This window comes from Apium graveolens, chromosome 3, assembly GCF_009905375.1.
Source record: "Apium graveolens cultivar Ventura chromosome 3, ASM990537v1, whole genome shotgun sequence".
Taxonomy (NCBI): Eukaryota; Viridiplantae; Streptophyta; class Magnoliopsida; order Apiales; family Apiaceae; genus Apium; species Apium graveolens.
The window spans coordinates 179,757,123-179,770,547 of NC_133649.1; the positions used below are offsets into that span (position 1 = coordinate 179,757,123).

General features: G+C 38.0%; 1 non-coding gene across 1 annotated transcript; it reads right to left on the bottom strand.

Moving 5' to 3' along the window:
* Window positions 1-1,487: 1,487 nt before the first annotated feature.
* LOC141716221 (small nucleolar RNA R71) lies at window positions 1,488-1,594 on the bottom strand. The gene has a single exon (XR_012572938.1). It is a non-coding gene; the product is annotated as a small nucleolar RNA R71 (small nucleolar RNA).
* Between the last annotated feature and the right edge of the window lie 11,831 nt (window positions 1,595-13,425).

Sequence of the window (13,425 nt, forward strand, 5' to 3'; positions counted from 1 at the left end):
AGTTATAGAAGTTTCATTACGTTCTTGTTAAGTGGCATTTATGACACTTATTTATGCTCTAATAAGCTTTGAGTTGGTGTATTTGTACTCAAGTTATTTGTGTTTTAAAGTGTTTTCAAGTGTTTTTGCATTTCAGGCATTACTTTGAGAATAAGGTGAATTAGCATTGTTTTGATGCTAATATGGTGTTTAGGATGTGTTGGAATAAAAGCTTAAAAGATTGGCTCGAAGCTGCAAGTAATAAAGAAGGAAAAAATAAAGTTTTTTGGCAGAAGGTCGGCGCACCCGCGCTGATGTTGTGTGTGGCCGCACCAGGGAATAGAATGAAGCGTGCGGCCGCACTGGTGAAACGTGCGGCCGCGCTGTGTCGGGAGTTAAAAATCATGATTCTTGTGTAATTCGAATTCTGGACTCCTGTGGTGCATGGAATGCTATATAAACATAACTTAGGTCATTTTTCAAGATAATAATTCAGAGTTTTGAAGACATTAAGGAGGGAAAAGACGGCAAGAGATCTTTTGGCACAATTCAACAAAGGCGAAGCCGATCTAGTTTATTCTTGTGAATCTTTCTTTTCAGTTGTAATTTGGATGCTTATGTCTTGTTTGTTTGAACCTATATTCTTGTGTGTACTTTGGTTTATTTATTCGTATAAACACTACGTTTTCCATATCATGTTTCATTGGAAACCACGTTGGCGATGAGTTCGATTATAGGTTAATCTTTATCATGGGATTTTAGAGGATTTATTTATGTATTTATTTAGTTAATTTATTTGATGCCTTAGTGTGTGGTGATTGTATGATATCCTAGTTATGGTTGTGCTTATTCGTCTTATGAGTGTCGTGAACTTCTAAGATAGTGTGTTAGTTCTTAATGAAGCGAAAGTGAATTTAAGGATTTAGAACTTGTCATGCTAGCATAGGTTCATGTATTGTTATGCATGATTTGTAGGTAATTTTACCCATCTTACTTGCGCTATGTAATCAAGATAGATAACTTGTGCATAAACTGATATGTTAATTCGTAGGGAAGTTTTTGAGGAAGAAAAGAAGGTAGAAGAAGAAGAAAAAATTGAAGAGCCAATTATAGTAGCTATGGGTGATCAAGCAGAGAATCTGAAGGCTTTGATAAACTGTTCTAAGCCTAAGATTAATGACATTCAGTCTAGCATCATTAGACCAGCCATCGCGGCTAACACATTTGTGATCAAGTCAAGCACGATCCAGATGATACAGAACTCAGTTCAGTTTGGGGGTTCTCCTACCGAAGACCCCAACATGCATATCAGGGATTTCATCAAGATCTGCGACACTTTCAAGTTTAATGGTGTGACTGAAGATGCTATCAAGCTGCGACTCTTCCCGTTCTCTTTGAGGGACAAAGCTAAGTGCTGGTTACACTCTCTACCAGCAGGGTCTATCACAACTTGGGAAGATCTTGCTCAAAAGTTTCTCACTAAATTTTTTCCCATGGCGAAGACTGCAGCAATCAGGAATGCTCTTACCCAGTTCGCACAGCAAACTGGAGAATCTCTGTGTGAGGCTTGGGATCGATGTAAGGAGATGCTAAGGAAGTGCCCACACCATGGCATGCCTGATTGGATGATTATCAACTGTTTCTACAATGGATTGGGTCCTACTTCTAAGCCCATGATTGATGCAGCATCATGAGGAGCCTTGTGAGCTAAGAGCTACGATGAAGCTTATGAACATATTAAACTGATGGCTGCTAATGAGTACCAGAATCCTACCCAGAGGTTGACTCAGGGAAAAGTTGCAGGAATTCTGGAGTTGGATGCAGCAACTGCTATCACTGCCCAACTTAAGGCGTTGACAATGAAGGTGGACACTTTGGCTAATTATTGAGTTAATCAAATCACTGGTGTATGTTAGCTTTGTGTTGGTGCCCATGAGACTGATCAGTGCACAATTTCTAATGAATCAGCTCAGTTCGTGAGCAACTTCCAGCGATCGCAACAACCTGTGCCAGCCACCTATCATCCAAACAACCGCAATCATCATAATTTCAGTTGGAGCAATGCTCAGAATGCAGTTCAATAGCCTTATCAGCAGTATCCACCTAAGCAGTACAACCCCCCTGGTTTTCAGCAACCGCAGTATGTACCAAAACAACAACTCCAACTGCAGCAAGCTAATGAAAAATCTGAATTAGAGGAGTTGAAGCTTATATGCAAGAGCCAAGTTATTTCTATCAAGACCTTGGAAAATTAAATTGGGAAAATTGCCAATGCCTTGCTAAATCATAAACCTGGTACACTACCTAGTGACACTGAAGTGCCAGGGAAGAAGGAAGCTAAAGAGCAGGTAAAGGCAATCACTTTGAGGTCTGGAAGGGTTGTCAATCTCAAACAAACTCAAGAGTTGACTGAAAAAGCTGGAGCTGAGAAAGAAGTAGAGCAGCAAGATGAAGAAGTGGAACCAAGGAAGACTATTGTTGAACACACTCTGCCTGAGGGTAATACAGGGGAGAAACGGATCTATCCTCCACCGCCTTTTCCTAAGAGGCTATAGAAGAAAAAGTTGGACAAGCAATTCGAAAAGTTTCTAGAGGTGTTCAAGAAACTTCATATCAACATCCCTTTCGCTGAGTGTTAGGTCCCAATGCGTTTGTAGAAGGGGGGGTTGAATACAAACGGTACCGAATAATCGAATAAAAGCGGAATAAAAAATGTGAAACAAAATTCAAGTTAAATAAGAATATTATTAAACTTGAAGGGTGTTACAACAACTGTATCGATTACAAGGAATTAATCTCAAATTAATTATCACAAATTTAGAATAAATTCGACATGAACTTTTTCTATTTTTGCAATAATTATAATCAAATGCTAAACGCGATTTGAGATTAAGTTCTAGGGATTTTGATCCGCTAGATTGTTACACAAGAACAAGATAATGATTTCTAGTGGTTTGGATTTAACTTTACTAGCTAGAAATTGTGATCTTGATTTTAGCAGAGAAGAGATGATATATTTTTCAGCTTCTGCTTTTCTTTGTTCTTGAACTGTTTTCGGATGGATGATTGACTTCTGTTGCTTCTGTTGTTTAAATAATAAAACAACCACCTGATTTGTTGGCAAGACAATCCTTTTAGCTCAGCAAGACAATCCATTGAGCTAGCAAGACTTTCAGTGAGACTATTGATTGAACTAGCAAGACAATCAGAATGAACTGGCAAGATAATCCTCCTCCCAGTGTAACTTTCGGTATGACAATTGAAATGACTTGGCATGACAATCGGTATGACAATCCAGATTGTCATGCTAGTTCATTTTCAATTGTCTTGCTGATTTAAACTGATTTTAATTCAAAAAACAATTCTGAAAAATCTTAATATTAATTCAGAATTAATTAATCAATTAATTCAATTAATAAATAAATTAATCTTTGCAGATATAATTTATTTTCTTAATTAAATTATATGACTTAATTAATTAATAGAGAATTAATACTAATCTTGAGCAGCAACCATTCTTCTGAAAATCTTCTGATAATCACAGTCAATTATGAATCAATTCCACCACTTCAATGTTGACACTCGATGTACTGTCTGGTTCATGAGTGACTAACTTCCGTGACATTTCTTCATGTCTTGACTTTGATACTTTGATTTTCTTCAGATTAAATCCTTGTAATTAATGATACTCTGACGAGATCTCTGTCACTTGATTAAATCCACACTCTTGATTTATATCACTGAGGCATGATCAATTTATTGAACTTCTTCCAGTGAATTAATTCCTCAAGTCTGTAGATGAACCTTGTTTCTGAATCCTTTGACAGATATTACTTTGCGAGATCTCTTTGACGGTCGATCCACTATTTACTTATTACATTCTTATTTGAGTTGAGTTGAATCCTCGAATATACAAATAGGCTCTGACATATGACTTACAATCTCCCCCTATTTGTTTGTTAAACAATAACACACAAATACCTAGAGGATAACTCAACTAACAAATAAGAAAAAGATATAAAAAGAAATACAAAGTAAATAGTAGAAAAGTTCTGGACTAGATTAAACATTTTCCAGATTCCAAGCAGATGTTCCTCTAGACTGAACATATCTTCAAGTAGTTCCATCTTCATTTGTACAACCACATTTCCTGTTGAGAATCCCATATCTCTCTTGCTTCTCCCCCTATGAGTATCAACTGATTAAAGAAGATCACCTTCGTTTACCACCTCTCCCGTACAATAGGATCCGCAGATAAAAACCAATGGTACTCCCCTTTTGAAAACAGCTTCTTCCCTTACTAAAAAATCACCTTGTGTTTACCACCTCTCCCGTACAATAGGATCCGTAGTTACAAACAACAATGGTGTGGTGTAGTGTACATGTAGGATCTTTTTCTTACTCCCTGCTATTTCTCCCCCTTAGTTGAGGAATCCTCCAAACTATTACTTAAGCTTTTATCTCCCCCTTAGTGAAGGAATGTATGCCGTCGTCTGAAGAAGTTCTCATATTTCACTTGGTTGGAAAAGAAATAACAAGTAGTTTCTCTTTCTTCCTCACTGTGAGTGTGTGATTCTGTTTAGTGTACCTCACATGTGTTTCACTCTTCTCTCCACTCGTGTTTACACTCATTCTCACAAGTGTATCACTCTTCTCTCATAGATCCATAATCCAGCTGTACCTGCAAGGAAAATCACCTTAGCCATCCTTAAGGAGGTCATAGGTGGTGCAATAGGAGTTCGCAAATCCCCATCCTTGTTAAACTCGTCAGATGAATTTGAGTCATAATCTAAAAGTTGCTAGTTTCCCTTTTAGGGTTCCAGATTTGAATTCTGGGAAGGTAAACAATGATCCAAAGAATTTAGCATAAAGATCAAAGTTCCCTTCTAATGCCTGTGAAGACATTTCCTTGTGACTCATCAGGTAATATCTGAATCATTGTCAACAAGTTGCCGATCTGTGCCTATGTCAGATCCACTATCCGCAGATGCATCCAGGGGATTTAAGCCTGGGGAGGTAGATACTGACCACTGACATATGGCTTTTGGATCAGTATCCTCTCCTAACACCTGTAAAGGCAATTGGTCCATTAACGAACCTTGAACAATCGAATCTGACCTTAAAATGGTCGAAACTCTTGTTTCCGTCAACTCATCCTTTGTGTGTGTAACCTTTCCTTGTGCATTAAGAATTGTTTATATTTGAAGTGGTGACACTACATTGGATACCCTGGCCGACAGGCAAATTTCAATAGACGCACCCTGTTGAGAGAATGAAACTAGTAACTGTTTATGTGCCTTTTCAGCCATTACATCTTTTTGAGAAGATGTATGGGGGCTAGCAGTTGTCTCGGTTTAAATACTACTCATCTATTTAGGAGACAGAGCTACTGGGTTGACTACAGAACCTTCCTTATGTGGTGCACTAAGGCACTATCTCCCTCACGCTCATTCATACTACATTTAGTGGTAAGAGAGTGTTGGTTGGTTCTGTTTTTGTATTTGTCTTTACAGTCTGGGATAGACGTTGTGGGTTTTCAACCTCATGACTGTTAATGAAAGAAAGTCATTGGAGACTGAACCTGTAACACAGAACATATGGTAATGGAGAGAAAATGATTTACAGTAGTGATTTCAAAAGATTTTACATGAAATAAGAAATCACTAATGTAGAAAGAAGTTTGATTTTGTTTTTCAATATGAATGAGTTTTTGATAAAACATTGATCACTTAGGGTAAAGTCTAAGTAATTCTCATTCATGTCCAAAGCTTATAAATATCTGCAACATAATGTTAACAACATATCATTGACCGATACTTGTCAAGTACTTTAGATACTAATTGTTATGTTGCATTAACAATATATCACTGCACATATAAAACAATATGATTGTGCCTAATGATAAGAGAGTTAAAAATATGACGACTCTACTAGTTCATATTAAACAATAACTTCAGTTAAAGTGCCATACCATGTTCTTGACGATTGCTTGAGTAGTACACTAGTTCATACCAACCTGAAGTGAGATTGTGAAGAGATTGCATAGTCCAATAGATCTGCAGCTGCAGAGTCCATGAACTGTGGTGCATTGACTTCCTCTTTTGACTCACCAACCAGGAGTACACTTGTACACATCTTACTAGAGTCCAATTCCAAGTGTAATGTGCAGCAGGTGCCTGATATGTCATAATATTCTCAAGTCTTGTCACTGGTGCTATATGTTAGATGATGCTTCCTGATAATAACCTAGCACACTATACAAAATTTTCAATGATAACATTCCCAGCTTACAAACAGCCATATCCCTTGGATAAACCTTTGCTGTTATCTCCAAAGGTAACCAGGGGGCCAGCTTTCTCAATCCACATTTGATAGCAGGGCTCTATCTCCGGTCATATGTCTTGATGATCCACTGTCAAGAATCCACACTACCGGTTACACCTGTTTAATGCCCTGCACTGCAAATGGATTAGACCTTCTTCGGAACCCAAACTTGGTTGGGCCCGACATACTTGTAGAACTGTCCTTTGTCAGGCAAAACAAAATTTTTAATTTTAATTGCCTCAACTTTCTCAATGACTGAACATTTGACCTTGTAAACAGCCTTAACAAAATTCTGTTTAAGCTTAGGCACAAATGTCTCCTTTCTAGCCTTAGAAGGACTAGCAGTCTTAGACCTATCATGCTTCTTGTTATTCACATGCTGATGAGGAGTAGTCTTATCATTAGAAACATGCTTACCATTAAAATAAGCATACATCATATTAAAAGCACAAGACATACAATTAGAAACACCACATGCTTTATGAGAGTGATTAATAGTAGGCAATTTATGCATGGCAGACATGGCATTTTTGTTATCCAACTCATGTATGTCTGAGTTAGTCTCAGTTGCTTTCACAACTTTGACTGGAACTTTCGACACACTTGACTTGGAAACAACCTTCTCATTAGCATGATCTTCAGCACGTATTTCTTCCTGAATAAAAGAAGAGGTCGCATCAAATGGTTCAGCAATTGATGGTTTATAGAGGGGTTCATCAACACCCTTAAGCACATGTGGTACTTCCCTCCCTTTAGCACAGACACGAGGAGGGGAGTTTATGCCTAATTCTCCAATAGCAACATTGTAATCATAACCTATTCCAGATGTTTGATTAACAGATTGCTTACTGTAGAACTCTTTAGCCTTCGAACAAGAATTGAAGTAGGCTCTAACCTTAGTCTCAAGACCGGTGATCTTGTCTTTGAGAATAGTTTCGAGTTTTCTATAACAGTCAACTCTATTCTCTAGAAAAGATACTTGTTCTTTTAATTTGTCTTGATTAATGTGCACAAGTCTTAATTCATTGACCTCATTCTCAAGGTCTGTGATCTGTAAACTTAACAGTTCATTATCACGACGTGCACAATCTAAGTTACCTCTTAGATGATAAATCATTTCAGCATCAGAAAGTTTTACCTCTATTCTTGACGATGAAGCTTTTCCATCAATAGCCATAAGAGCAAGATTTCCTTCATCTTCATCTTCACTATCAGTATCATCCCAGCTTCTTCCCTTTGCCAGATAAGCCCTTTCAAAGTTCTTTCTTACTTGCTTTGGCTTCCTACATTCTGTGGCAAAGTGTCCCAACTCATTGCAGTTATAGCATCTAATGGTGCTCCGATCAACCATCCCTGTTTTGTATCCACCACTGCTGGTGTTAGAGGATGAAGATCCACCTTTCTGGAATTTGTTGTAGTTGGACTTGTACTTAAGCTTGGGATTCCTCTTGAATCTGACATGGGAGAATCTCTTGACAATTTGGGCCATTGACTCATCTTCCAATTGCTCCAGCTCTTCCAAGGAATAAAAATCATCACTTGATTGATTTGTAGTAGGAGGATCATATTCTGCTACTAACATATTTTCCTCAGCCTTGGAACACTGTACCATTCTCTCCAATTGTTGAGATTGCTGTTGTTGTTGACCTTCAGCTACAAGTGCAGTAGATGTGCTGACCATTATATCCTTCCCGTAGACTTCCTTCTGTTGAATCTGCTCCAACTCATAGGTTTTTAACACTCCATAGGGCCTGTCCAAAGAAATCTCACTCAGATCTCTAGCTTCTCTAATGGCAGTGATTCTATGTTCAAGATGAGTTGGCAGTGTTAAAAGGAACTTTTTGTTGACCTCCCTGATTGAATAATATTTCCCATTTATGTTCAGGTTGTTGATCAACGCATTGTACCTCTCAAACACTTCAGTAATTCCTTCTCCTGGATTTGATTTAAAATATTCATACTCAGAGGTTAGGATCTCCAACTTGTTCTCCCTAACTTCCTCTGTGCCTTCATTGATCACCTCAATAGTTTCCCACATGTTTTTGGAATTTTTACAGTTCATCACATGTCTGTTCATCAAGGGATCAAGGGAATCAATTAAAATTAACTGAAGGCTGGCATCCAAGGAGGCTTCATCTTTTTCAGCAGGAGAAAAATCCTCAGGATCTTTAGGATAGGTTCTGGCTTTGGTGATCACAACATCATCTACTATCACCTCCGATTCAATAACCATCGGAGTTCTTATCCCCTTCTTTAACAAGTTTGTATATTTGGGATTTGCCACTTGTAAAAACAAGAGCATCTTCTTCTTCCACATAATATAATTCTCTTTATCAAATTGTGGAATTTTAACGGTTCCAACTTTTTGTGAAGTCATTATGAATTTTTGAATGAATAAAAAATTCAAGGAGTTGAAAAATCACAAAAGTCTAGGATCTTGATTTGTTCGTTAATCAGAAGGTTCTGATACCAATTGTTAGGTCCCAATGCGTTTGTAGAAGGGGGGTTGAATACAAACGGTACCGAATAATCGAATAAATGCGGAATAAAAAATATGAAACAAAATTCAAGTTAAATAAGAATATTATTAAACTTGAAGGGTGTTACAACAACTGTATCGATTACAAGGAATTAATCTCAAATTAATTATCACAAATTTAGAATAAATTCGACATGAACTTTTTCTATTTTTGCAATAATTATAATCAAATGCTAAACGCGATTTGAGATTAAGTTCTAGGGATTTTGATCCGCTAGATTGTTACACAAGAACAAGATAATGATTTCTAGTGGTTTGGATTTAACTTTACTAGCTAGAAATTGTGATCTTGATTTTAGCAGAGAAGAGATGATATATTTTTCAGCTTCTGCTTTTCTTTGTTCTTGAACTGTTTTCGGATGGATGATTAACTTCTGTTGCTTCTGTTATTTAAATAATAAAACAACCACCTGATTTGTTGGCAAGACAATCCTTTTAGCTCAGCAAGACAATCCATTGAGCTAGCAAGACAATCCATTGAGCTAGCAAGACTTTCGGTGAGACTATTGATTGAACTAGCAAGACAATCAGAATGAACTGGCAAGACAATCCTCCTCCCAGTGTAACTTTCGGTATGACAATTGAAATGACTTGGCATGACAATCGGTATGACAATCCAGATTGTCATGCTAGTTCATTTTCAATTATCTTGCTGATTTAAACTAATTTTAATTCAAAAAACAATTCTGAAAAATCTTAATATTAATTCAGAATTAATTAATCAATTAATTCAATTAATAAATAAATTAATCTTTGCAGATATAAATTATTTTCTTAATTAAATTATATGACTTAATTAATTAATAGAGAATTAATACTAATCTTGAGCAGCAACCATTCTTCTGAAAATCTTCTGATAATCACAGTCAATTATGAATCAATTCCACCACTTCAATGTTGACACTCGATGTACTGTCTGGTTCATGAGTGACTAACTTCCGTGACGTTTCTTCATGTCTTGACTTTGATACTTTGATTTTCTTCAGATTAAATCCTTGTAATTAATGATACTCTAACGAGATCTCTGTCACTTGATTAAATCCACACTCTTGATTTATATCACTGAGGCATGATCAATTTCTTGAACTTCTTCCAGTGAATTAATTCCTCAAGTCTGTAGATGAACCTTGTTTCTGAATCCTTTGACAGATATTACTTTGCGAGATCTCTCTGACGGTCGATCCACTATTTACTTATTACATTCTTATTTGAGTTGAGTTGAATCCTCGAATATACAAATAGGCTATGACATATGACTTACACTGAGGCTCTCGAGCAGATGCCTAGTTATGCAAAGTTTATGAAAGGTATTCTCTCTCAGAAAGTGAAGCTCGATAATTTAGAGACTGTCGCTCTCACGGAGGAATGCAGTGATGTGCTGCAGCAGAAGTTGCCTCCAAAGCTTAAGGATCCAGGAAGCTTTACTATTCCATGTACTATTGGGAAAGTGTCTTTTGACAGATGCTTATGTGACTTGGGAGCTAGCATCAATCTGATGCCTTTGTTAATCTTCAAGCAATTGGACTTACCTCATCCCAAACTAACTTACATGACCTTGTAGTTGGCCGACCTTTCTATTACATATCCACGGGGTATTGTGGAGGATATCTTGGTCAAGGTGGATAAACTCATCTTCCCTGATGATTTCCTCATTCTTAATTTCAAGGAAGATAAGAAGATTCCCATAATCTTGGGAAGGCCTTTCTTGGCAACTGGTCGGACCTTGATTGATGTGTAGAAGGGTGAGCTTACAATGTGTGTGTTGGATTGGGATGTGACATTCAATATGTTCAAGCTATGAAATTTCCTACTGATAATGAGGAGTTCTTGAAAGTAGAGTTGGTCGATTCGGTGATCACATCGGAACTTGATCAAATGCTAAGGTCTAATGCAAAAGCCTTATTGGGAAATTCAGATAGTGAGACGACGAAGGTGATGAGCAATTGCAGTATTTGAATGCTTCACCATGGAAGAGAAAGATCGATATGCCTTTTGAATCTCTTGGAATGGAAGAATTGAGCAAAGCTCCTAAATGCCTCAAGCCTTCTATTGAGGAAGCTCCGACTCTTGAGTTTAAGCCTTTACCTGAACATTTGAGGTATGCTTTCTTAGGAGATGTGTCTACTCTGCCTGTTATTATTACATCTGAACTTTCAGGTAGCGACGAGGAAAAGCTTTTGAGAATTTTGAGAGAGTTCAAATCGGCCATTGGATGGACTATAGAAGATATCAAGGGAATCAACCCTTCTTACTGTATGCTTAAAATTCTGCTAGAAGAAGGTAGCAAGCCTACAGTCGAGCAGCAAAGAAGGCTTAATCCAATAATGAAGGAAGTAGTGAAGAAGGAAATTCTAAAGTGGCTAGATGCAAGGATCATCTACCCTATCTCTAACAGTTCATGGGTAAGCCCGGTTCAATGTGTGTCAAAGAAAGGTGGTATCACTGTGGTAGCAAATGAGAAGAATGAGCTTATCCCTACACGAACAGTCACAGGGTGGAGAGTTTGTATGGACTACAGGAAGTTGAACAAGTACACTAGGAAGGACCATTTTCCATTGCCCTTCATTGATCAGATGCTTGATAAGTTGGCTGGTCATGAATATTACTGTCTTCTGGATGGCTATTCGGGTTACAATCAGATTTGTATCGCTCTGGAAGATCAGGAGAAGACTACCTTCACTTGACCATTTGGTACTTTCGCCTTCAGATGAGTTTCTTTTGGTTTGTGTGGTGCACCAGCCACTTTTCAGAGATGTACGATGGCCATCTTTTCTGACATGATTGGCCAGAATGTGGAAGTATTCATGGATGATTTCTCGGTCTTTGGCAATTCTTTTGATGAATGCTTGCAAAAACTTGGACACATCCTCAAGAGGTGCGTTGAGACCAATGTGGTTCTCAATTGGGAGAAATATCACTTCATGGTGCGTCAGGGCATCATTCTTGGGCATAAAGTTTCTAGTAAGGGTCTTGAGGTGGATAAGGCCGAGGTAGTGGTCATTGAGAATCTTCCCTCACCTATTTATGTCAAGGGAATTCGCAGTTTTCTTGGTCACGCTGGTTTCTACAGGCGTTTCATCAAAGACTTCTCGAAAATTTCAAAGCCATTGTGCAGTTTATTAGAGAACGATGTTCCTTTTAAATTTGATGACGAGTGATTTGCAGCTTTTGAGACATTGAAGAAGAGTCTAATTACGGCACCGGTCATAACTGCACCCGATTGGAATGAACCTTTTGAGATAATGTGTGATGCAAGTGATTATGCAGTTGGAGCAGATCTTGGGCAGAGGAAGAACAACATTTTTCATGTGGTCTACTATGCTAGTAAGACCCTCAACGGTGCTCAACTGAATTACACTACTACGGAGAAAGAGCTTTTAGCTATTGTCTATGGTTTTGAGAAATTTTGATCTTATTTACTTGGGACTAAGGTGGCAGTTTTCACGGATCACGCCGCCATTCGATATCTTGTCTCAAAGAAGGACTCTAATCCTAGATTGATTCGATGGGTTCTTTTGCTCCAAGAATTTGAACTAGAGGTCAAGGACAGAAAAGGAACTGAAAATCAAGTTGCTGAACATCTCTCGCGTTTAGAGAATCCTAATGCTACTTCATTGGATAAGACATTGATAAATGAGTCTTTTCCCGACCAGCAGCTGTTTGGAATGCAAGAAAAAGAGCCGTGGTTTGCAGACATTGTGAACTACCTAGTTAGTAACATCATGCCTCCCGACCTATCTTATGCTCAAAAGAAGAAGTTTCTACCTGAAGTGATGTGGTATATGTGGGATGAGCCGTTTCTTTTTAGACAAGGAGCTGACCAAATCATCAGAAGATGTATTCCTTACAGCGAAACGGGGGGGATCTTGCTAGATTGCCACTCAACGGCTTATGGAGGACACTATGGTGGAGAAAAGAAAGTAGCTTGGGTTCTTCAAGCAGGCTTCTTTTGGCCAACATTGTTTAAAGATGCTCATCAGTTTGTTTTGAAATGTGATCGATGTCAACGAGTGGGTAATATGTCTAAGAAGGATGAGATGCCTCTTAATGTGCTTCTCGAGGTTGAGGTCTTTGATGTTTGGGGAATTGACTTCATGGGGCCATTTGTCTCATCTTGCAACAATCAGTATATCCTGTTGGCGGTTTATAATGTGTCAAAATGGGTTGAAGTTAAGGCGTTGCCAACGAACGATGCAAAAGTAGTGTTTAATTTTCTTTACAAGCAGATATTCACAAGGTTTGGAACTCCAAGAGTCATAATTAGTGATGAAAAGGTATAATTTGAATCATCACATTGCTTCGGCTTATCATCCTCAGACAAATGGTCAAGCTGAGGTATCTAATAGAGAAATCAAGCATATTTTAGAGAAAGTAGTGTGTCGATCAAGGAAGGATTGGTCTTTGAAGCTTGATGAAGCTATTTGGGCATATAAAACAGCTTATAAGACTCCATTAGGAATGTCGCTGTTTCAATTGGTTTATGACAAGGGGTGTCATTTGCCCTTGGAGCTCGAGCATAAAGCATACTGGGCTTTAAAGAAATTGAATCTAGACTTGGATGCAGCTGGAAAGAAAAGGATGCT